This window comes from Corvus kubaryi, unplaced genomic scaffold (genome assembly GCF_017639235.1).
Source record: "Corvus kubaryi isolate FWS band 111438036 unplaced genomic scaffold, C.kubaryi_AGA036_p1.0 37398, whole genome shotgun sequence".
Lineage (NCBI taxonomy): Eukaryota > Metazoa > Chordata > Aves > Passeriformes > Corvidae > Corvus > Corvus kubaryi.
This window is the reverse complement of record NW_024581137.1, coordinates 9,663,688-9,688,723: the sequence shown is the minus strand read 5'-3', so window position 1 is coordinate 9,688,723 and position 25,036 is coordinate 9,663,688.

Sequence of the window (25,036 nt, the reverse complement as noted above, 5' to 3'; positions counted from 1 at the left end):
GTGGGGCCGTCCCGCCCCGCGCCGCCGCCCGGGTGAAGGCGCTGGCGTCCGGCGGCAGCCGGCCCTGCGGGCGGGAGAGGGGCCGGGGCGGCTGCCGGCCCTCCCGGGGATCGGCTGCGTGCTGCCAGCGCGGGTGTAGCTGCACCCTGCGCCTCCCGTCTGCAGCCTGGCATTGTATTTGTATTGGGCAGGGTGACCTCCCGGAGACACAGAATCATGGAATCGTCAAGGTTGGAAGAGACTTTAATGGTCGTTAAGTCCAACCATCAACGCAGCACTACCACTGGCACCCCTAAACCACTAAACTACATCACCCAGCGCCAGATCCAGACACGTCTTAGACACCTCCAGTGATGGGAGCTCCACCGCCTCCCTGGGCAGCCTATTCCAATGCCTGACCACCCTAACCACCAGTGAATTTTTTTTTTTTCTAATATCTAATCTAATTCTCCCTTGTCTCAGCTTCCGGGCATTTCCTCTGGTCCTCTCACTGCAAGCAGGTAGAAGAGGCCAGCTCCCACCTGGGTACAACCTCCCATCAGGTAGTTGTGGAGAGCACTGACAAGTTCAGTCCGAGATGCTGCCTTGGCCACCGCGGGGGCTGCAGCTTGCAACCACAACTATAGATGACCAGGGGACGATAATATCCTATATCGCTACGGAAAAATCCACAAAAGCCAGTCTGTCAGCCAGCCAAGAGCTTTCAGGCAATGTGTGCTGTCAGTAAGAGCACGGCTTGCTTCTGCAAACACTCTCTGCGTAAAACCACTGTCAAAGCCAAGTACAGCATTGTTAGTAGCGCACTTACGGGTCACATCTGTTCCGCAGTCACAATATCACATGCAAAAATGAGGAGATGGGAAAAATTGTGAAGAAAAAACTGCCCCAGCAGGTATTGTTTTCTGTTGATTCAGTCCGTCAGATTTCTAAGAATCATAAGTGGTTGTTGCAGAGTAACAGGAGTTTGCTATTTGGAACGGGCTGCATTCATTCCTTTAAGGAATGAAACATTCTGGTTTGATTAACAGTAAAAAATAGTTTCTTACGAAACTGTCCTTTCTCAGAACCCGCACGGAAATAGTTGGTACATGCACATACCATTTGTTGGCACATCTCTGAGTCTGCTGTCTTCTACTCTCCAGATTTTGGAGAATGACCTGGTTGATACAGCTGATCTGTTTTGTATAGTAGGGAAGAAAGCCTCAGAAATGTGAAATATGTATAAACAATTTAGATATGTTCAGCCGAACTGCAGAGGGCCCAGGCTAGCAGTTTCTAAATTATATTGGTTCACATTTAAAAAAAAAAAAAATTATTACCCCATGGTACATATATATACATATTTTTTTAGTTCACATGGAAAATCTCTGGACTGTATTATAAGGATAGTGACAAATTTCACTATCACCACAGTAAAAAGAAAGAAATCTAGGGAATTATTTCAAGTTGCAGCAACCTAAAGGAAAAAAGATCTGATTTTGCAAAAAGGAGGGGCATTACAAAATATCAAGCATCTTCAATGAAGAGGAATTCAGGATTATTAACTAAATTTGGATGTGTCTTGCAAGACAGGAGGCAAATGTGTGAGTAGACTCTCCATTGCCTAACATCAGTTCTCATTTGATTGAAAATTGTCAGAAGGAGTCCAAAATAGATTTAAATCAATATTTTATGTATAAAAAGACTATATGAAAAAAAGCTCCTTGTTTCTTCCCACAAGAAAGAGAAAACAGCCATACATTTGCCACCTATGTATTCATTTAGGATATGAGAGACAAAAATCCAGCACTTTGAGTCTGGACCAACTAATAGTGTTATAGCACCACACCACTGACTTTTTGGACTCCTTTTTGTCTATAGTGTGGTATCACCTGAAAATTCAAGAAAATTTTAATCAAAAAAAGCCTGTGAGCTGAAAGAGTCCAGCAGCTGGGACAACCACAATCTCACAGCTAGAAAATAATTTCTTTAAGAGTCTTAAATTTAAGAGTAAATTTATTTCGATTACCTTGCTAACTAAGGGATCCCCAATGCAACACCTGGGCAGAGATACCCAAGCAGAGACACAGACACCGTTAAAGGCAATCCATGCTAGAGGATCACTGGGATGCTCTTCACACGGGCTCATCAAGAGTTATTCCCAGCTGCAAGGTCAATTGAGTGATTTACAGTCCTCCTTGCTGGTTTTCTGCATTTAACTCATTCCTCCCAACACTGACTAAGTGGCACAGTGCATCCTCAGCCACCTCACTCCCTGGATCGTGAGAAATGTGTAACTTGCTGGCAGGCAGGGCAGCCATTCAGAGAGACCTCTGCAAGCTGCAAAAATGGGCTGATAGGAATCTCAGGACACTCAGCAAAGGCAAATACCAAGTCCTGCATCTGTGATGAGGTATCCCTCTGCAAAAGCACAGTCTGGGGCAGCTCTGTAGAAAAGGACCTGAGGGTCCAGGTGGACAATGAGCTGAACATGAGTCAGAAGTGAGCTCTGGCAGCAACAAAAAACTGCATTAGCAAGGGAGTAGCTTGGAGGCTGAGAGAAGTGATTGTATCCATCTGTTCAACACCCAAGAAACTGCATCTAATGTGCTTCGAGCAGGTCTGGGTCCTCATCATCAGAGAGGTGTTGACAAAATGGAGAGAATCCAGTGTACGAGCACTATAGTGTTTGAGGGCTGCAGACTGTGCCAAGCAAGGGGAGACCAGGTGTTCATTTAATCTAGACGAGACATCCAGGTGGGATCTAATTTCTACTACCTGAAATGGGGGTTGTAGAGAAGATGTAGCCAGACTCTCCTTGAAGATGTCCTGTCAAAGACTAAGAGGTAATGGTCACAAGTTGCAAAAAGGGAAATTCCAACTGGATATAAGAAGGTTTGCAGCAATAAGAGTGGCTGTGCACTAGAACAGGGGTCAGAGACACAATGGTGTCTCCGATGTTGGAGATTTTCAGAACACGGCTGGACAAGGTCATGAGTAACCTGCACTTACTTACAGGAGTTACAGGAAGTCTTCTGAATGTCAACCAGACAGTATTTTCAGGCATGAAGATGTGTGACAGCTTTGTGTTTAAGACATTCCCATAACACCTGTTTTTCTTAGTTTTGATAGGCCAAGGTTGGTCCTTCCTTTGTGTTCTCATTATTTTAGAAAAATTCAAAAGTGGTGTTTTTAGACTCAGTTTTGTGTAAGTGAATCTTTGCAGCAGAAAATTACTTTATGGAAACAAAGAACAAAGATTCAACCAGATAAAATCTTTGAACTTTACCACAGTCACTTAAATAATAATAATGAGTTGGCAAAGTTTTACAGTTATCGTCTGTGTGAGAGGCTTTGATAAGCCACAGCATCAGTCCTGTGATTAGTTTCCCTCACTTCCTGATATACTTCAGTTAGCACAAAACCAGAGTGCTGCTTTAGCGGTTCCTCCAGATCCAGATCCAGAATTTTCTCACTATATACTTCTTCTAACACGGTATATTTAAATTGCATTTCAGAGCACGCTTTCATTTGCCATGCAGAAGGATCTCTGCTCAGTTGTTTTTAATTTAATTTCCAGTTTAAATAAGAGGTGTTGAAATTTCTATCACATTTGCCCTTAGAAAATATTTGTTTGGGAGAACTAGTTTGATAAGAGTTCGGGAAGTTAACTTGGGTTCCAGAGAAGGACATAGTACATATGTTTAGCTGCTGTTGCATACATGTATCAACAGTACACAGGGTACAGACATTTGGTAGCAGCTTCACCATGTATGGTTTCCCCAGTAGCCTAGCATAGTTGGCTTGCAGCTCTGTTAAAAAAATATGAAGCAAAAGTAGAGGTATTAAAAGTCACTGTAGTAAGATTTGTGTGGTTGAAAATATAAATAAAACTTAGGTTCACAAGCAGAGTGGTATTTTATTGCATGTCCTAATGTTCTGTCTGTGTCATAATAAATGCCAATAAAACTTTCTGTGTAATACTCCTTTGAATTAGTTCCCATTTGTTGCAGTCGTGAACTTATGAGGGTGGCAGAAGCAGCGATGGAATAGGATACCCTTTGTAAGTACAATAAAATCCTTTGTTTATACACTGTGCTGCAGTGCTTTCTGGTTTTTTTTCTTTTTAATTTAAGGACATTTATAAGCCACTCACTAAAGGATACAAGTATGAACTCTTAAAGATGCTTTGCAAAGATTTTTTTCTTGACCTTTGTATTTGGGGGGAACGCACATGTGTTTATTTGCATAAAAGTACCAGAAAACGATCTCAGCTTGTTGCACTCAAATTATTAATAAAATTTAGGAGACCTAAAATTTGAATTTAGGTCATGTGAGTCAGAGCTTCCAACAATTCCACAGCTTGAAAATTGTGTTTGATAAACCCATTCTATGCTGTAAATTGCATCTTGGAATTTTCCAATAATGTTAGTTTGCAACTGTGAAATAAAAGCCTTTTAATGTAGTTTGTTGTTGGTCACCTAAACTAAAAATCCTTGTGTCTTTTTTGTCTCAGTAGGTAGAAATCTGAATGGAGTTTTATTGTATAAAAGCAAAGCAGAAGATAAATACTAGAATTTTAAATGAAAAATGAAAATTATTGTGGTCAAATACCTTGGCAGGATGTCTATTTTCTCTAAACTTTGAAAACATTCTGTTGCTTTAACAGAAGAGATATTTCATGCCTCTGCCATTTCCGTTATCATATATTTCTTATTTGCGATTTCTTAAATTTGAAAAATGTGCTTGATTCTTTGAAAAAGCAAACATTGTGAAACCCTGGACTCTTTGGATTAGACTTAAATGCAGAGAGGTCCTTGTCTGGCTTGCCAACAAAAGGTTGGAGCACAGTACAGAACACAGATGAAGAGGCAGCAAAGATACCTTGTTTATGTAGTCACTGCTCCTTTTGGTAATGATTGCTTCCCAAATTACCCCTTCAAACTTCATGCCTGAGATTTTTCTTTCATTGGCATTCTGTTGCTTCAATGCACAGTTTTGGACACAGCTGAGTTTTAAGCATCTAAATTAGCTGCTTAGGCTAGAAGAACATCTTGTCTTTATAATCACCTGTGAAAAATAAAGAATCCACGTGCTCCCTATTGATTGTATAGGGAGCCTGAAATTAGATGTCTCAAGACACAAACACAATTATATGTACAAAGTGAAGCATAAATATTAATGCTGTCAGGATGCTTAGTGTTCAGTGTAATGGACCCCTGGGTGGGACCACTGGATACAGAAACAGTGGGAGCCACAAATGTGATGACCATATAGAAATGATGGATAGGGTAAGATCTTTTGAAATTTTTTCTTTTCATGGATTTTCAGAAGGGTACATTTCCATTGAAAACTTTAGTGTACTTCTGTCGTTGGCACTGTTAGTTCTCAAATTATCTAATGAAGCATTTTGTTCCCAAATGCCCAGGAACAGTTTTTGTTTCTATTCTAAATCAAGATAAACTGAAGCACAACTCAGTGTGACCCCTGTTCAATGACGTACAACTGGGCAGAGACAGTGTTAGAACTAGAAGGAAGGTGTTACTGAACATGGTATATACACTTGTAGTGTGAAACATGGCCTGCCTGAATGTCTTCCCAAAATTAAATGAGCAGTTGCAACCTCATCTCCAGTCCTCCAGATTCCCATTACTAGGTAAAGTACTTGCTACTTTGATTTCACAAGGACTATTAATGGTAGCAAGCACTGCTTTGGATATCAAGTGTTTGCAGATGGATCCCTAAATTGCCTCCTGTGGAATAAAAATGAGAGCAAGGATTTTGAGGGAGGTTGAAACAACTGCTAAACCTATTAATAACGGTTGATTGGAAATTTTGTAACATATCCAAAAAAGTGTGCAATAACATAGAAGAACATGCGAAAACAAGGCCAAGACCATATTTCTAAAGAATTTCCATAATCTCTACATTTTTATGTAGGAAATATCTCTTAAATATTGGATACTCAAGATATAAAAATACCTTTCAGTTTGGTTTTCATGAAATGGTGACAAAATCCTAATAGCAATGCTGCTACTACCTGTTGTAATAAGCACATTTATGAAGAGAATAATAAATTATGAGGGGTGAATCACACTTCATATTGAATATGTTATTTAGGCAATATAGGGATCCACACGGAATGTATTTTTTTGTGTCTTCATTACCAGAAAAATAAAGGCGCAACAAAAAAATCCATAACTTTATCAGTTTCTTTCCTTAACAGTCACAGAATTAAATTAATCTGCATTCTAATTCTACTGGCATTAATGAAATTAGTTCAGAAATTCATACTCTGCAATTCACTCATATTTTTTTCTTTTGATTGTACTTTATTTGGAAAATAGAAAAGTATGATGCTGTTTTAATTTTCTGGAGGACGAGCACTTTGCAGGAATAGATATTTTCCAGAATTACGTCAAATAACACCCACAGTATACCTGATATAGAGAAAATATTTCAAAGACACAGAATGGAACGATTACTTTAATTACTCTAGGGAAAGGTCCCAATTTCCGTAAGTCCGTTGGAAAAATGATACTGACATCAGTGGGTCAAGATCTGGCATGGTTTATGATTTCCTTGGAACTCCATGAACATTTTAGATCCAGTGCTAAGTGGTATAAAAGCATTTACCTTGTGTGTGGAGAAGGCCTGATCCCTTGAATAATTGCTGTTGGTCCCATCTGACATACGTGTGGTATCCCATTACTGGGAGGAGGCAAACAGATGTTCCCCAAGTTGTTCCTTGTAGACCCTGAACATCACCTGCCTCTAGGGAAAACAAGTGACATCTACAGACAGCACAGATGTTGGGTGCCAGCTCTCACATTCTTACAGATAGTCAATTCAACTGCAATGTCTCCTTTCTTATGCCAATTAATGTGCTGTTTAAGGTCACTTGCTGGATCGTGCCTTACCTCCTGTGTTGTTCATCCATAGGATTATTACGAAGCCTGTGCATTTGTTGCATCTGTTGTGTATATTTTCTGCAGCAGATTGATTGACCTTACATGTTTTCACTTCCTGCCAGTCACTGTCTGGCTAACAAGGAAGGCAGGAAGCAGCCAGAAAATGAGCAGGCTTGGGATCTCTGAAACTGTGGGGAGAAGAGTCAGAATTTGGAGGAGAGTGAGGATGGATGAAAAACAGATGTTTTACAGAGGAGTGCTGGCAGCAGGGTGAAGCAATAGCAGATTTCAGGCAGAAAGAGTTATCGCTGTTAAAAGTGTGATTTTGATGCTAAGCTATTAATACCAATAATGTATACTGTGGCTTTGTATAGTGTAATCTTCTGAGAAAAAGCATCAATCATAAAGGGGCAACAAACAAGCTAATCTTATGCAAGGAAGGTAGGAAAAAATCTTTTTACATACCAATTAAATTACTTGGCTTGAAAATACTTATTTTATAACATTCTGCAGCATTATTTATTCCTGATGTTTTGCCTCTGATTTTATGTGGTTGCACTGGAATTATCCATGGTCATCCTCCTGCTGTATTCCTGGCATTTACTGACTACAGCAGCAGAACAGGGTTGAGGTGTGGATTTGGGACATAGGGTGATGGAAGAAAAAAAATCAAATGGAAACACAAGAAGTCTCTACATTTCCCAAGAGTCAGGTCTATAGAGGTTATTAATTGGGAAGAGAGGCATGGTTTTGGACTAGCCTTAAAATTTTTTGGAGTGCAACCTGGCATTCTTCTGAGCGCAGAATGTCAGACAGGGTAAAATCAACACATAAGAGGTAACTAAAGTTGCCTTTTCCAGCAGCTGTTTTTCTGAACAGCACACATAATGATTTAGTATTACAGAATCACAGAGTAATTCAGCTTGGAGGGGATCTCAGGCAGTCATCCTGTCTGACTTGTTGCTCAGAGTAGGATTGGCTCTAAGATCAGAGCAGGTGGCTTGGGACTTTAGCCAGTTTGGTCTTTAAAACCTCCAATGACGGAGATGAGACGGTCTTTCTAGGTAACATATTCCACTCCCTGATCATCCTAATAGAGAAAAAGGATTTCCTAATATCTGGTAAAAGCCTGCTTTTTATCTTGTAACTGTTGTCTCTTGTGCTTCCATCCTGTACCACTGTGTGAAGAGCCTTCTTCTCAACAGCCTCCCAAGAGGTACTGGCAGTCTTCTATTAGGTCCAAATTCTTCTGTCCTCCAGCCTTAACAAGTTGTGGCCCCTCAGCCTTTTCCCACAGGACAAGCACTCCAACCTTCTCTAACAATTTTGGTGGCTTTTCACTGAGCTTACTCCAATTTACCTTGTACTGGGGATCGAAAACTTTGTGCAGTGTTCCAGATCTGGTCTCATAAGTGCTGAGCAAAGGGAGAAACTGCTGGATGTGTTCCTGTTAACATAGCCCAGGATGCAGTTGGCCTTCTTTGTTGCTGCTGATGCTTTGCCTTGCTGACCCCCAGGACAAGAGAGCTGTGGCCCAGATGAGGGGATGCTACTTTGTTCTGGCTTTATCTCTTCCACTTACCTCTTTTGTTGGCATGGTCCTGGAGCCTGAAGGTTCCAGCTGTCCTTCAGATGGATGAATCAAAGGGTGTTTCTTCTCAGAAAAGGTAAGGATAATCCAGGGCTGCAGATATTGCCAGGTAAGCTGCAGCCTTTGCGTAATGGATGCCATAGAAGTACATGTATTGTATGTGCTGGTTGTATAAACTCATGTGTGTGTTTCCTTTGTAGTGAATGGAGACAGATAGGTTCCTTGTTCAGTGAGGCAGGAGTCAGGCACTGACTGGCTTAACAATCTTTCTTAGCAATCCCTTTGCTCCCACCATTTGATTTTCCTCAGCTGAGCAAAAGTCTGAGAATCTTAATTTCACACCTTTGTTGCAAATCTGAGACCACTAACAAACAAACATCAGTTCCAGTTGCCTTACCTATTTTTTAATTTTGTAGACATATTTGTTTTTCTTTGCTTGTCTTTTTACCCTTTCCAGATGAAAATGACACTTGGCAGCAAGAATGGCCAAGCTACAGAAACAAACTAGGGAATGATACTGAGAAGCAAGGCATTTGCGTGAGCATATTTGTAGAAAATTAGGCTTTGGGTGGGTGGAATGTGCCTGTTGCAAAGGTTCTGTGGTAAAATTTACTGGAGCATAACATAGAGGATTTGAAAGACACGGATAAGCCAAACCAACATATGTGTTTGCACTGTTTAGAGTGACATTTACAACACAGGGTGGTAAACCAACCTCATTTCAAAATTAACCAATTCTCCAGGCACCATGTAGATCAGCGGAAGTGAAGCCTGTACTCAGAAAAAGGCCAGAAGAGAAACTAGTATAGTTTGATGGACTACCCAGCACTGCACTGGGGTCATGACAGGAGTGAACAATGAAGGAAAAGCTGGAAGTCAGTGTACTTAAAGTTCAGAGGAAGAAGAGAAGTGCAATTGACTTTAGATCCCATGATAAAATTTTTCACCTACCAAAAATGTATTTTTAGTAATATTACATTGAAAAAAGTAAGGTATTGTGGTGACAATACTTTATATCCTTTATTGAAATTATTTCCTTCCAAAAACAAGGTGTTTTCTGTCAATTTTGTAGTAACCAAAGAATAAGTCCACTCTTGTGTGGCACTAGCACTTAGCCTAATAAAATACCAGAATATATCATGCTTCAGCTCACACCAAGTGTGGTCAGAGGTAGATGTAGCTGCAATATATTTTCGTTGAATTTCACCTATTTAGGCACACATGATTTGGCATTCACAGTAGCTGTTTAACTGAAGTGTTACTAACAACTCTCATTCGGTATGCCACAACTTTATACCACGCATTCATATTCTCAGAGATGCTATTAAATTTAACAGTTGTTATTTTCCCTGTAGTTAGAAGTAATACAGACAGTCCAAACACCTGCTACAAATTATACATCAAATTACCTAGGCCTGTCGTTCAAATAACTCTTTCAACTTCTACAAACCAAACAGTTGTATCCAGTCCATGTCCAGCTTGGGGACAGGTGTACTTGCCCATAAGATTGCAAGTATAGCAGCTGTGCATGGACATTTAGGCTAGAAGTTTTAAAACAGGAGAAATTGCAGAAGAAGATATTGAGACCTCTGAAGTTTGGAAATCGGGCTAGTAGTAGTAGGTAACTGAGTAAGTACTGACTTATGAGTCAACCTTCTGACTCCTCTGGCTCATTGTTAGAAAATAGTTTGTTGCTGCTGTTTCCATAGACATGTTTTGTAGTCAATTCCAAAGTGCAACAGAACATACATGCCCACAAAGAAGGTTTATTTTATAACGATAAACAAAGTGAACAGCTACTTCAGACTGGTGATTATGTTGCACTGCAAGCCTAGGAAGATAAATCATTGACTTCCTAGCACCACTATTTTCTTTCAGAACCACCAATTTCTTTCTCGCTTTCATGCTGTCTAATCTCCCAAATTGTTTTTTTTAATGACACTGCTTACGTGCATGTAATGCTTTTCACCCAGAACAATGCCAAAGTGCCATACAGACCCGGCATTGTATTAGTGAAGCTTCACAACAAATGCATGCTTCTGTATTAGCACTCTCTAGAAAAAGGACCCTGCGTACATGACAGAAAGTATGTCCAGAAGAGGAGAGCGTGTACATTCACATATGATATAAATTGTTAGATCAGGAGCGAAGATTAATGTACAACCTTCAATGCTATCTGTATTCACTTTCCTTTTAATAGTTCAAGAGTGTTAAAGACATGTTAGTTAAGGCTTCATGATTTGTAGGATAATCAGTAGATATTCCTGGCTTCTCTGAGTTATGGGAGAAAATTAAGCAAAAAATATAAAATGTACTATTAAAAAAAAAAAGAAAGAAAGAAAATTGTCATTCTGAATTTAGTCTCACTGTGTAAATCAGGTTTTCATTTGCATTTCACTTGTTTTGGTTTGTTGACAATAGGTGTCTACAACTCTCCTTTTTCTGTAAAGGGCAAAAAAGCACAGATTTTATGATGATTGTTTTGTAAGTGAAACTAGTATTGAATACTTTTTGTTTTGCATTTAATATCCAAAACATTGTTGTAAGGTGTACAGCAATTTTAAAAGCATACAATATTACAAACCATATGATATTACATATAGCTAAAGCTTGCATTTTTTAAGTGTTACCTATATTTCCCCATAATTAGTTATAAACCTTGCCCTTGATAAGTCCTCTGGGATATAAACCAGCTGAACTTTGCAGCTATTTATTGTCTCTACAGGGGATTTAATAAAAATCCTTCATAAAAATCTCTCAATTTCAGGGAATTTCAGTTCTAACTTTGACCCTAGGGTTTCAGCAAGGTCTAAACCAGGCTGATTGTCTATCTCCATAGTTACAGTATTACAAATGCAGCTCCATACCCTTGTAATGATGTGAGACTATTTCTTCTTTGCTTGTATGTCAGATAACCAAACTGTTCATAGAAAATCTGCTTTGGAAAGAATGACTGCATAGCAACCAACCTTGCCAAAACTGTGGGGACCTAAATGTGTAGCACCTCTGCAACTGCCATTTTGGCACACAACAAGAAATGGCACACAACAAGAAATGGCACACACTCTATCTTGGTATACTCTCTGAAGGCATTTCTGTGTCCTGGGTTTGTTTGTACATCCCATCTAATAGTCCTTGCACATGTCTTGTGTCTCTCACTGTGCCATTGTGTAGCCATGAGAAATGGTCATTGCATGAATAGCACATTTCCGTGCACTCCCTTATTGAGACGCATCGAAGTTTTAAAATAGGATCTTAACAACAGCCCTATCATGCTCCATTACTAGGCAGAACTCTCAATTCCTTATCAATAGCTATAGCCCTACTGACACAAACACAAGGCCAGGCATTCAGCATTGTTTCCTCATCCTCATAAGCAGAAATGCTCAGTGGTATAAAATTAAATTCCCTGCCACAAGTGTGACAAAACTGAACCTACTATACCATTTCTGCCTTGTGGTTTTGATTATTTGCTCAAAACTCTGGTGACCTTTGCAAGGGTAAGAAGCTGCTGTATCGTGACACAATGGCAGTGATCACCATCATCCTGCTTAGTGGTTTGCCTGGAAATTGCTTGCAGTTTAGGAAAGCTTTCCTTTTAATTTAGTGCATATGTGAAATAAATTATACTATGGAATGGTGCTGTCAAATATTTATTTAGTATTTCGGTACTTTAACTCACTTGCCAATCAGATAAAATTAGTTTTGAATTCTTTTATACTGACATCATTTTCCTAACTTACAAATTCCCTCTCAGACAGAGAAGTAACAAATGTTTGCATTGGCCTGTTGTGAATAGCAGAGATGTTTAGGAATTTTAATGTACAGTTTAGTGTTTTTATAATGTCACTGTGAATCAGTGCTTAATTTTAACTGGAGACAACTTTGTCCTTAAACAACTTTCTTCATGTATTTTTCTATTTTCTAATTCAGTCTGAGTGTTAATGTTGGCTCCTTTCAGATGATTTGCATCGAGTTTCAAAGGCATAGGGTTTCCCAAGACATTACTAAGCAGCAACAGTGGCTGCAAAGCCAAGCGTATATTGCTGGATCAACAAGATTGGCTTCTAACAATCAAATAGAAAGTGTAATTGCAAATAATGACTAGTGTTTTGAGAATTGTTTTACTGTGTATGTTACAGTGCCAACATCTTTCCACATAATCCTGCTGATTATCTCTCATAAAAATAGCATATTAACTTGTGAAGTTTATGAAAATAAGGTCTGCTCTAGAGTGTGTTGAAGTCAATGCAACTAGTTTAAAAATAGCTTTTCTTCTTGATACTTTCTTCATACAGGATGATAAGTTGTTGTCTGATACTTTAAGCCCTTAGTTGAAAAATTTGTACTGAATTAAGTTAATGATGTACTATACAGAAGTAGCATCTTATTTGGATTCATTTTGTGTTGCTAAAGGTTGTTCAAAATCTAAAAACTAAACACAGACAAAAATTAATCTACATGGTTTTGCTGAATTTGCTTGCTGAAATGTAGTAAATCTTGAACACATAAGTGCTGTAATAACGCTGCATTCCTACTGTGTATTTACCTTTTTTCTTTGTGTTTTGCATGACTGAGAATTTTATCACTGTCAACTTTCAGTCAGAGGATAGAACATATTTGAATAAGCTTTGCATGGCCAATGTAAAAAAAAAAGGAAATCATGCATGAAATGATGGGGAACAATTTATTATGAAACTCCAGTTTTTCAGGTTTCTGGTTGGATTTTGTACCTTAAAGTTTTGCCTGTGTGGCTGCCTTACTTTTTTTTGCCTACATCACTAGTGAGGGATCACCAGAGCAGACAGGTTCTTGGGACTACTGGTGGGAATGTTCCTGAAGTGATTAGTGGTGAACAGTAGAAACACAGGAAGGTCAAAACATCTCTGCTCCTTGTCTGCCTGGAGAGAAAGTGAATCTCTCAGTATGTATGTTAATTGGGTAGTTAGTAAAAAAAGTTACTTTCTTAAGTGTGTCATTTTTTAGAAAGAGGCATCACATCAGGTCTGTAATTCTAGTAGTTATTTTACTCTTTACTGATCAAAAGTCCTAACTGTGCTTTTATAAGGACTGCTTCTGTTTAACTGAGCCGTATCAGCTTTGTACTAGAAGTTATAATGGAAACAGAAATTAGATATAATCTGGCAATACAGCCTAACCTGGTAATAGAGTCCAGCTTCTGTGGGACTATTTACGTTCGTGTTCATATAGAACTGTCTGTTACAGGATTATCCAAGAACAGAGTGAGCTCAGGCTGAAGAAACCCTAAATAGTACTTTTGTACTCAGAATTTCTCAGTCATAACCAAGCATGTAGCTTTTTGTTTCACATTGTGTTCTGCACAACCAGACCCTAGAAAATATTGCTTCCACCATTTACAGTGAAGAAGGCCAAGAAAAAAAGGGGCTGAGGAACTGAGGAGCTGAAACTGTGGTGTGTGGATGGACTGCAGAGCTTTTTCTTGTGGTTCATTGAAAAAAACATTTAAGAACTGTAACATCGTAGGTTAAGCTACCAGTACTGGAAGGGAACTGGGTCTGCAAGTAGATATTTTCCTTACAAAGTGGTCTGCTGACTGAAAATCTGGAGCACCATCAGAGTTCAACTAATTGAGCCAGACAGCTTGTTAGACTGTCTTATAAAAGCTGGATGTCTGGCTAGATAACTTTTGGCACTTTGAAGAATAGGGAGGCAGATTTATGAACTGGACAAATGAGCGTTACAGTCAGGAATTTTTCTAACATCTTGGCTCTATCTCTGAGAGACCCTTTGATTCTCAAAAAGGTGCTGCTTCAAAGGACACTTTCTGCCAGCTTTTAAATGCACCGTGCACCCTTGGATATTACTGCAGATTTTAAGCACCTTATCTTCCTGTGCAGGTCAGGAAAGAAGCAGGGTAAGTTTAGAGCCTGTTTTACTCCCATTTACTCAGTAACGTGAAAACTTATAAATGGCAAGAATCTTCAGGAAGGAGACAGGTGTGCCTGCACGTAGGGGAGGAACAGGGTGGTATTAACATGCAGAAAGAACTTGGTGCACTTCTGGAAAGGTGAACCTGAATCTGTGATCTCCTAGCATTGCTGAGGCGTTAGAGACATTCTTCCTCCTCACGCCATACACGCAATCACAGCAGGCACGCACCTCTGATACACCCACAAAACCCTTTTGCTCAGTTCTGCTTGGATAGGAGTTGCTGAACCCCTTCCATGGCTGGCTTCCAGCAACTGAGCCCTAACTCGCCGTGTCCTGAGCTCCACCGCCGATTAGCCTCCATATGCTTGACCCCAGCAGGCAGCCAACTGCAGCGCTGCCAAGGTTTCTGCATTTGTTTCTGCCCTGTCGCTGTTGCACACCATTCCAATTCAGATCCATCAAACTATCCACCACAGAAGCTGAAACATCGTGGGCAGAGGAATACACAAAATAAAAATTTCTTGGAAAAACCCCAGTCGTTATAATTGTAAATAGCTGATTTTAGTCTTTGTATGCTATTTGTCTTATGGATTCCACAGTTTCTGATTTCTGAGCTTTAGATCCGCTTAGAGAGGAATAGATAAATTCACACCTGGAAGTGATTGAAAAACAAGACAGCAGCTGCACAGAGAGGCACATATTGTGGGGTATTTCCAGTATGATCAGGGTGCCAGACACTATGTCTTCACAAACAGAAGGAAACAACTGAGGATTGGGAACATCATCAAAGGTTTGTAATTTTTTTATGGTTCTGCTCCCTCTCATAACAAAACAAAGTAGAAAATACAAATATTGACAAGAATTTAACACTTTTTCACCCATCACAAAGATCTGATCAAGTTTGGAGAAGTTTTGTATGCAAGCTGAGCTGTTACTGAGACATCATTGGGGCTGTTAAAAACCAAGCTAAGCAAAACCCCTCACACTCAAGGTAAAGATGATGCTGTGGCTTAGCATGTTCCCTTTTCATCCCTGGGAACTTCAGGACAAATAATGTTCACCACTTGCCAGTGTTGTCACCCTACCACTCTTTTTTGCCATTATTTGATCTCTGCAATCACAGGAGGCCAGGTGGCCTGGGGGGACCCACCATAGAAATGATGCAGAAGAGTACATTGTTTTCAGGGCCAGACTCAGAGTCCATTCTCACTTGGGAATTGAGAAGGGGGGAAGCAAAACAGTCACAAAATTCCTCTATTCCTTATTTCAATTGCCACTTCTTCTTTTCACCAATTTTCAGGGTGCACACTGCTGATTTGCAGGCAGTAGATTTTAACAGTCAGTCCTAAAAAATCCTCCACTAAGATTTCAGGTAAGAGTAGAAGAGGAAGCAAATGCATGGAGAAAGCTCAAGCTGATTTTTGGCAAGTCCTCTGCTTGATCTGTGCTGCACTGTTGCCAGTGCTAAGTGTTCCAAAATCATACGTGATGAGGGTGGCTTAAAAATAATCAATTTTGAGTTCCTTTTTATTTGCCTTCTGGCTTAAAAATAATCAATTTGAGGTTGCTTTTATTTGCCTTTGGTTTCTTAGCCTTCAGGCTCAGAATATGTTTTCTCAGAAACCATGTGTGCTAGAAAGCTGCTTTCTCTTTTCCAAATAAAAATTAGTATTTCTCAAGTCCAGCCCTAGCCCTGTGCTAGGGTTTCATGTACCAAATAGCTTAAGATATGTAATAAGCTTACTACAGGTGAAATTGTTCATCTTGTTTACCCTGTGTTTTGTTTTGTTTGCTGTAGTCTAGGGTAGGACAGCAGGAGAAGAAAGTGGACAAGTTAGTATGAATAAAAACATGAGAACAGAGAGCTAGGGAAGGAGGGGAACAACTTAATGAAACAAGAAAGAGAAAGGAAGGTGAGAGTGGAAACCAAGATGAAGCAGGAGGATGGAAATATTCACTACGGGAAAGATTTAGGAGGAGAAAGCAAAGCTAACAAAGAGCGAAGATAATTCTGCCTATACCTGTCCTTCAGTATGACAACTGCTTTGGAGCTCTGGAATCTATAAATAGCTATAAATAGCTATGTATCTGTAATTAATTATTTGAAGTTGTGCCAATATTTAGCCAAGGATTAGCCCTGCCAAAGTAAATGGGCAGCAACAGGTGGACCTTTGGAGACCAGGTATTTTCAAAGTTTTAAATGCTACACACTCGTGTAGTTCTGCATATATGTATCTTCTAGAGGGCCAAGTTAACTTGAAATTATGAGATTTTTAGAGAGTTAGTTGGAGGGACACTCTTTAAATTCTTAGGTCTGAAACTAAATCTTCAAAATTTGCTTTCTTTAGCAGGTATGTAACTCTGCTGAGGGCTATCACAGTCTGATTTTTGGTAGCCTGAGAACATGTGACACATGACTTGCAAAAGATTTGAAGGAACAATTCAGCAAAACACAGAAGTCTGGCTATTTCTTCAAAGTAGAAGGTTCTTCTCTATTTTAGAATTTCTTCCCCTTTTACTGTTCTGTATATTTTTGCTACTGTGTCTCCTGTAGCATTCTTATCCCTTTCATGTGATGTAGAATTGTCTTTCCGTTGCTCTGACTCTTTTATATTTCTCTCTCTGCCCCAAAATTCAGAGATGTCCTACTTAATATACATCGAATTGCCTCCCATCTTCTTTTAAATATGTCAGTGAGTTTGTAAGATTTCTGTAACATGAGCCATAACATGTTCTGAGTAGATGTAACATCTACTCTTACAGCTTGTGAAATAGATGTGTCACATCTAGTACCTGCTTAGCCACTCCATGTATCCCACATCCCTATGGAATGAAGAGTAATTAATGTGTTATCTAGTTCGAGAGGTTGGATTTAGCCTTCTTGTAGTTGATGAGCCATATTTAACCTTGGTAAATGTCAGATTTCCGGGCCCCCCCCCCCCCCTCGCCCCGATTTCAAATGCAAAGCTAAAATTAGAAGAAGTCTCCTTGTATACAGTCTACCCGGAAGGAAGTGTTCTCACTGAGTGCTGAATACATAACCAGAGAAGTGTTGATTCTGTGACTTGGATGAGAAGCTAAGATGGCTATTGTGATGCAACTCTGACCAGTAAAAGGTTGAAACACAGAAAAAACTTGAATTATCATTAACTTCTCTCTATTGCACGCAGAGGCACAGAGTATTTGCACATGGCATTCACAGGCAAAGCTCTCTCTCATCTCTCCTCCCTTAAGACTCCTGGGCTTAGTAGTAAGTACTGGTTGTGCTCTGCAAGGGCAACAAATAGACCAAAAGAGACCAAAAATGATCAGGCAAATAAAGAGAAAAGATGGATTGATAAATATGCTATAACTAAAGACCAAACAAGATTGAGACAGGACTTATTTCAGGCATTGTGTGTTGGTCAATAATTCATTGAGGATTTAAAATTGACTTTTAGTAAAGTAATTTGGACAGCAATACCTCAGCTACTGAAGTTAGGTAATATTTATTGTACAATAAACACTGGCTTATTTATTAAAATATTCTATCATATGTATTTTGCTATATAACCTTCCTAGCTCATAGACTTTTTTTTGTGTGCGAATATTGAACTTTAAATCTAACTTAATTTCATTCTTTAGAGCATCTTTTTCATATATGTAATGAAACGTATCACATACTCATGAGGCACACAGAAAAAATGCAGAAGTTCTCCAAGTGGGAAGCCTTAGCCACCCATGTCATTTTGGTGTTATCAGCATATGATGAGGTCTGCAACATTAGATCCATGCCTGGAAATCACCTATTGCCAGCTCCTGAGCTGCAAAAGTAAAGAACCAGGGAAAATATTTCTCCCTTTTTCTCTCCCTCCCTCCTTCTCCTACACCCACACGAGTACACCCACCCACACATGTGGGTGTGCATGCATGCATGCACGTACACACAAAAAGCTTCTGTTTCGATTCTCTTCTCCCAGCTTCTTTGTGCAATTACAAATTGCAGATGTTCCAAACTTTAGGGCAGGGTTCAGTTTTGTTTGCAAATGAAATATATGATTAAAATGTTAAAAAATAAATTACTCATCTTCTCAATAGGAATATTCAACCCCTGGACTGTCCGAGGAATAGAGAGTTATTACAAATTTCCTTCTTCTTAGGGAGCTAAAATGGTCAATTCTTTGAGGACACACAGTGTTGATTTTTCTTTTTTTTTTTTTTTTACCAAATGAGGGATAATAGGTCTTTTTTTTCTGAATAAATATTTTAATATCAAAAATATCCTGCCTACTTCCACTGCTAAAAGTGCATGTTTTGGTGTCCATTTAAATTTAACATGACAACATATTTATATTTTCAAGGTTTTTTTAGCTAATAATAATCCACTACTATTTTTGTAGTGGGTAATAAAAATCAATGGTTGCAATGTTAGTAGCCTGGCATTTGTGGACACACCAGTTCCTTACATTATTCAACTCAAACCCGTTTGCAAGAGCTGACCAGTTCAAGGGGCTAACAGTAACTCATATACTGTTAAGACCATATTTTGGTACACAAATTATGTTATTGCCCAACCCCCATCACCTTTAGGGGGTTGTGGGGTTTGCCTTAACAGTAGTTCAATTGTTAGTCAGCTCCTGACTACTGGGCTTACTGCAAGGATGGAAGTGTAATGAACTTTAGATGTTTTGGATGGTATTTGGCAGGCAGTGTGAACATGGTTTGAATGTTGTTCATCCGTTTCCTTGACACAAACTGAAGGGTGCATTGAAAGGGAGACGACGCAAGGTGATGCTCCCCAAGTGAACCCTAACCATTGTAAAACTGATGGCAGGTAGGTCTGCTGATGTAAGTTGCTTGGGTGTTTGACATGCCCCACACACACCCACACATCCCACTCCAGAAGAGCTGAGTGTCAGCATGAGACTCAGAAGCTAAAGAGTTGGAGGAAAGATGCAAAAAGATGCAGGAGAAGAGATTGAGAGGAATCTGATAAACATATTTTCTAAAAAGATGGAGGTGGGGGAATTGAGAAAACAGAAATTAGACTTCCCTAGCCTAAGAGGAAAAGAGCGTGATAATTTTCCTTCGATCCTCTTCACGCTTCAATTCCCCAAACTCCCACAGTAGCTTGAAAACATCTGCATCTGCATGAGCTTTTCTGATCTACTCTCTGTTATACTAATTCTTCCAATGATCTTTACATATCACTCAGAAGCCTTATGCTCCCAAATGCTTAGTTCCATGCTTCTCAAGTACCTGTATATACTGGAAAGATGATGGAGAGGTGTGAAAGACGTCTGACTTGAAAACATGAGGAAAAAGGGAAGATGGGGAGGGTGGAACATTATTTTCTTCCCAACTATGAATGAGCAGCTATGACAAGAAAGACTCAAAGCTTCTTCAGCATTTACCACTTTCCTATTATTTATTGTCTTACCAAAAATTTACAGTGACCTTAATAATGGAATTCTTGGCTTGTGCAAGGAGGGAAGGCATTTCAAGTATTGGTATCAACAGCCTTGCTTTCAACTCTCTGTCCTCAGTTCTGCTGGGTTAGGAAACATGACAGCTTTATCCTAACTGCTACAGCATGTTTGAGCAATGTCATTTTCCCCAAGTGGAATTAGGAAAACACAGCACTTTAGAGTTTGCATAAAACTCTACTTAAAAATACTACTGGCTGAGCGCAAAGCACTATCACAACTTCTTGCATAAGGTTTGCAAACTGCAAAGCATCCAGGCCAAAACTCACTTACATTTCATGACTATACCATGTCTGGCTACTGTGACAGTCTGCCATAAAAACCTTCTGCTTCAGCAGAGCCCTGAGCTCCCTTTGGCTCTGCTGTTCCTTCCACTGTGACCTTGAATTCCAGGCACTGAGGTGAAGAACTTTCTCAGTTGCCTTTGCTCAACGCAGCACTTGATCACACCCCCAGCAGCTGAGAACCTGTGGGGTGGATCAGAGCCACAGGTTGAGCCACAAAAATGTGCAATAAATAGATTTTAGTTGAACCAGTCAGTGCTGTAAAATGCTGAGGTTTAGGCAGGCTGTATTTAAGAGGCCTGCTGTTTAAACGATTACAAATAGACTGGTAACCCACTCCCAGGAGGCACAAAAAATGTCAGTTTAGTCAACATGCAAGATTTTGGCAGTTTAGCGTTTGACCAGTCAGCTTTTGAGCACCAGCCACGGCTGTGTGACACAACACCCAGTCCCTGTGTCCCACACAGCACTAGAGGGCAGAGCTAACACCTAACGAGAAATTAGGGTGCCGTAAGGTCCAGGGAACATACCTGAGAATGCAGTTAAACAAACTTCTAGGAAATAGCTGGAGAAGGAAGCTGAGACACAAAAGTCAAAATATTAGGTGGCTGGTAAAATAAATGACAGATTAATTTCTATGCTGGAAGCATGACAAACACTACAACCATGGCCTTGTATATTCCCCACTGCTAGCTTGGAGCATTTGCAGCTCAGAGGGACCCCTCACTCGCCCGTATTTGCAAGGGTCTGTTTGCAAAGGGAAGGACTGGACGTGTCGCTTTGGAAACCAAAGCTGAGATGCCGGAGCACAATTCTGCAAGAGGAAGGAAACTCCATGCCATGTGCTGTGTGCCAGGGAGGTGGCAACTTAAAAATTTGCTGGGGCCAAAGTCCTCCTGCCATTGGCCCTGTGGTATTCCTGGGTCTCCATGCAGTGTGGCTCACAGGTGGCTGGAGGCACTCAAAGTGGAAGTGGAGGGAGACGGTGTGAGGTTGTGTGATAAATGCTGAAGGTCAGCTGTTGTGTTTTGGTTCCTGTTGGCCCTGTGTGTGCAGGGACTGCAGCACAGCACCTGCTGGTGCAGGTACAGGTGCTGGTGTGGGCACCCTGCTTTGGAGGAGACTCACAGCACAAGTGAGACCTCAGGAAGGGACTGTCTTGTATCTGGTTGTTGCCCTGGGACTGTGAGAGGGTGAGCCACATTCCATGCATGCTCACGCCATGCCACATATCCACAGTGTGAGGCATTCAGGAGCTATAGACTAGGTAGATGCTGGCAGCCTTGAATTTAATTGCTCTCTCTCATCTAACTGCAGACTGGTGAAGGTTGGAGAGTGTGAGAAACTGGATGAAATAGTGAAATGGGAGTGGTATGTCTGCAGGCTCAACATGGAAATCTAGGCAAGGTATTAGATTCTTATCCACCTAGACTTTTACAGATGCCCACAGAGAACAAAGAGAAACACTTTGGGTAAAATTAAGTACTTTTCTAAACTGCTACATAACTTCCACCCATTAAAGTGCTGCAAGGCCTTAAAAAAAGAAGAAGTGAAAGCTACCGCACTCCCCCAGCCAAATAATACCAAGAGCAGCCAAAAGTTTTGTTTACCTCTGTTTGTCAGAAGAAAGAATTGAATTAATTTTGTGTATCACTAATATTGCAGCTGCTGTTTTATGACCAGATATCTTCATTCTTTTCTTGAGACTGCTCAGTCTCCAAGAAATGAAGTGTGATTTTTACAGTTTATATGGCAATGACTTATATGAGGGTCATGGCCTGTCACATGACAATGCCTGACCCCACATAACATGATGTAAGTGTAAGAATCACACTCTTTCTTAGGGTCAGCAGCTCCATGACACAGGTCTCTGTGTTCAACCCACCACCCACAAAGTGGGGGAAATATGTCTTTTCCCTTTTTTAAAAATTTTCTCCTTTTTGTCGGCTCCCTGAATTACTTTCAGGTAGCTCTGCACATTTCTACTTTTTCATTTAATTAGGTGCAAACACTCTGTATAAATAAAATAAAAAGTTCCCTGCAGCTAGTAGACTGTTGCAGACTGCCAGACACTGAAAAATGTTTGTCTGTGTTGCTGTTGCCTAATATTTCACGTTTTATAAACAAAGAAATCTTTCTCTCCCTCTTTTTTCTCTCAAGTTTCCAGTTAGCTTTTGGGGGTTAGAAGCTTGGATACAGCTGCAGAATAAATTTGGATCCCAGTATACAGTAGGTGTACTATCCATGAAAACAATAGGTGTACAGTGCTACCAAGGTTTCCTGCCTGCCTTTTAGTCACACAGACTCCATATCCTTTAGGAGATGTCATTGCAGTGCTTGTATGTAAATGCTATATCATCTATTAGGTATTACAGATCCCTTTACATGGTCCTTGGGAAGCCAACCCATAATTCTTTATGTCCTCTTTCTAGCAGGGACACAAGGCATAGACTTCCCCAATTATAATGATACGATACCTCAAAAGTATCTGTAAAGAGCTTATGTTGATTTACTAAGAGCATATCAGAACTGAGTGTAAAGTTGGTTATCTCTGTTTATATGTGAAGAGAGAGAGTCTGGAGAGGTTGTGCAGGCTTACAAGTTGATGTGTTACGAAGCTGCAGAACCCAAATCCTCTTGGTTTCCACAGTCTCCACCACTGTATCTACAGAGAGCCTTTATCAACAAGTATGGCCTCTAGAAAACCAGTTATTTGGTTGCATTTATATATAGATCAACTGGTATCCAAAAGTTTGGAAATGGTAACTCATACCTGGGCATGGATCACCATAAATAGTTACAGAGTTATCCTATAGTGCCGTAATTCTGTGTAGATGCTGCAGCTGAGTGTAGGGCACTTAGCAAACTCTATGCCTCAGTTATTTCTGTATTTATCTCCTTTCAGCTTCATCTTGAGACAGTGCTTCAGAACTTCCAGACTGTATTATAAATTCTAATAATCATGCTGGTTAGAGCAATTTAGTCACCACCGTGCTCGTATATGAATCTGGATCTCTCTCTTAAAAAAAAGTAATGAAAATTTAGGATGATAAGTAAACCTAAAGACTATATCCCATTTAAATTCAGTCCTTCAAGCTAAATTATGCAGACTGTCAACACCTGAAGCTATTGCATTATGCAGAGAAACAAGTTAAACAGAATCTCATGCTTTAGTGACAGAAGAGAGAGGTGTATTTTTCAGAACAGAAACTTTATTTCTATTGTGCTTTATTCTGATGTGAAAAGTGACCTTTCCTGTGACTTTCCAGCATTCTTCAAAGACCAGTTTCTTGGCCAGCTGCAGCACTTTAACGAATCTCCCAACATCTGCCCAACTTGGCTTAAGATAGCAAATGTTTCTGAGTGTCTATTTGCTCAAGACTTGAGGATCCTAGTCCTTGTCTTGCAAAGGCTCAAGATCACGTGTTAGAATTTGCAGAACTGGAGCAATGTTTACAGTATATAAATTTTCAGTGGCAGAAAGTAAATATTCCCAGTAGTAGATATGAAGAGACCAAATACAATAATATCTGTTTTAAATACATGTGTTGCTGCTGTGCAAATGTGTCTTTGTTCACTGGTATTTATTTTAGGTGTTTTATTTAATCTTAAAAATCTACTCTAAGTTGAATGACATATTCCAGATGTAAATGTGCACAGATGCTGTTCAGGTAGTAGATGTCCAAACTTTTATTGTGTGCTTCACAGCACACAAGTGTCTTGTGTATGTGCATTCATATGTGCATGTACATACTTTATAACCCAGTGCCTTCACGTGTCTTACTCACTACATAAAAGTTTGCACACAGTGAAGCACTGTTTTATAAAATATCCCCATTGGCACCTTCACTGCTCCCAAGGCAGGCATGATCTATCAGTGGTGTAAAGCTGCAGGCACAATTAATCTTTTGTAATCTGTCATAATACATTGTATTTTATACACTGAATAGTCTGACTGATGTGTTAGTGTAGTTCTATGAATGCCAGAGGTTCTGAGCAAAATGTTATATCTGTTTCTAAGCATCTTAACTTCCTGATCTCATTTTGAGATTTAGGTTCCAAGAAGGGTTTGATTCTAACAGCAGGATTTTTTCTTTATTAATGTTGATTTCAATGCAAAACCATGCATATCTTCTAAGTATAAAACCTACTCTGCTGAGCTTTATAAAAATCTTCCAAAATACACTAAGACCAGGAATTTTTGTTGATAGAAATATAAGACTGGAAGGACAACTGTTTGGCAGTGAAATACTTACCTTCCAGGAATCAATAACTGGTAAATGTCCTTACCTTTTCACACTTACAGACTTACTTTACAGTTGAGATGGGATGGCTAGAAGAAGCCAGGTCATTCTATGAACTGTTCATGCCTTCAAAAAGGAACAGATCTTGTGGTCTTGTGGTAATTCTTTAAAATTAGTAAGATGTTCTACTCAAGAATACAAGCTGAGATTTTCCAAGACAGGAGCCAGAGTGGCAAAATGCCTTTACATATATCAACACAAGGAAATGAGCCAATTATAGCAAATCTAACCCAACGGACATTAGGAATTCTAGATGGAAATCCGGAAGATACTGTCCTTCCCTCCACCTGCTTTGGCCAAACTCACGAGGACACAAAGGGGCAACAAAGTCATCATCCCTATGACAAGTGTCAGGGAGACCTGCAGCTACTGCTGTGGTCACTCTAGGTCTCCATTAATGTGTGTGAGTCTTGCTGTAATTACTTATTCAATTTAATGAAATCCCTTTGCTGTCTCACTAAAAGTGTCCACCACTTTTTAAAATAGGAGTAGAACTATTGGTGTATCATAAAACTGCGTTTTATGCCATTAATTCCATTTCTAGTAAAAGAAACATAAACTCAATGAATGTTACAATTTTCTGTTTCTG